Source organism: Gracilinanus agilis, chromosome 1 (assembly GCF_016433145.1).
Source record: "Gracilinanus agilis isolate LMUSP501 chromosome 1, AgileGrace, whole genome shotgun sequence".
In the NCBI taxonomy this organism is placed as follows: Eukaryota; Metazoa; Chordata; class Mammalia; order Didelphimorphia; family Didelphidae; genus Gracilinanus; species Gracilinanus agilis.
This window is the reverse complement of record NC_058130.1, coordinates 86,219,233-86,220,991: the sequence shown is the minus strand read 5'-3', so window position 1 is coordinate 86,220,991 and position 1,759 is coordinate 86,219,233.

The following is a 1,759-nucleotide window of genomic DNA, read 5'->3' as shown; positions in this document are numbered from 1 at the left end:
GTTTCCTTAGCGCCAACAGCCAATGACTGTAGTGCCGACCTTCCAGTCGGCCAATCGCCGGGGCTCCCGGCCAGGTACGGGACTGCTGGGGAGGGGCTGCGATCCTCTCTCTAAGGCCCCCTCCCATTTGGGACAGGAAAGGGGGTGTGGACAAGACCGGCAGCTAGGACCGGATACCAGTAGCCCGACTAGGAGCGAGAGTTCCCGCACGGCCCTGACTAGCCAGCGGAATGCTTCACCCGAGGGAGCCGCGGCCCTGAGCTCTCCCACGGAGCTGGGGACACAACAGGCGTCCAGGAAACTTGTTGAATGGAACTGAGCAGATCCCAACAGTATCTACTCAACTCATCTTCCCTCCCACCCCCGGGGGACTTAAAGCTATTTCGCAGCAGCAAGGTCACAGCATCCTAGAGGCGGAATTCTATTCGGTTAGGTTCGACAAACATCCACGAAGTTCCAGTGATATGTGTGTGACTGTCCGAGAACATTAGACGAATCTAACAGTCTCTGCCTTCAAATTACAATCCACAGAAAGGGACTTTAGACTTAGTCCACCCTCATCTTCCTTTGGAGAAGGTTCCATTCCAGGCTTTCCTTGGTCCGATACTTCACAAACTGTTAGAACGTTCAGAATTTGGGTTACTAGTATCGATGACGTCTAAGAAAAATACCATTTAGATAGGGCTTACTATGCAATGACATACCTCTTCTCCATCAACTAGCTCCTTTCTAGCATGAAACTACTGACTTCACTGATGAGCTCTAGAAACTTTTAAAAAACCCTGACCATGCATTCTATTAGTCTTCATTTATTTATGTTCTTTTTAAGTATTCTCAAGTCACTTTGATGTGCTTTTTCTTTGCTCTGCCTCTGCTGGACTATGTTGGCGTTGGGCACGGTTCATTCAAAACATTCCCATCAAAAAGCATTTGTGATGCTGCACCGGATGCCTGGCAATAAAAACAATGGGAATTCGATACATGATTCCTGGCTGCTAGGGGCATATGCCCTTGGGTGTGCACCAAACACTTTGCACTGGGGAACATATGCAAAGGCACACAAAGCAAAGGAATGAGAGAGCTGAGTAAACAAACACAGAAATAAGGAATTTATGTTGCTTACTTTGTGAAGGGTAAGAGCATTGCTATGAGAGCTCTTGAAGCTCTTAAGGACACAGGGATTAGTATTTAGTTTCTTGTTCTCAAACTTCATCTCTGAGTTTATTTTGCCAGTTTCACTAGTCCCAGAAATGGCCTTTCTATAGATCTGTAGCTATGGGAAAAGGGTGAGAGAAAAAGCTGGAAAAAGAATACCTCTGAGGCTCACTTTTCTCCTGCATGCAACTACAAGCTGAAGTGATTTAATCACACTAGGATCAAACAGATTGATTGGGAAACTGAGGGCCTTAGATAGGAAAAAGTCTAAGATGACACAGAAAATGAATGGCAGATTGGAGACCAAAATCCAGATGTCCTGATCTATTGTCTTGGTGAGCTTTTCACTACTCCAAAGTGGCTCACAACTTGTCCTGTCCTCAGAATTCCTACAAGATTGCTCTTCCACTGACTTTAAAAGATTTCCAAAGGTGATTTCCCTACAATGATCCCCTTAGGTATTTGGTGTGTTCACCATTTTCCAATCAAAGAGCAGTGGCAATAGAGGTTAAACTCTTTTAAGCCAAAGGTGCAGGTCTTCTGTGACATGATTTTCTTCACCTCCCCCTACCCCCTCAACTACCTCTCTGCCAAACTGGCCTTA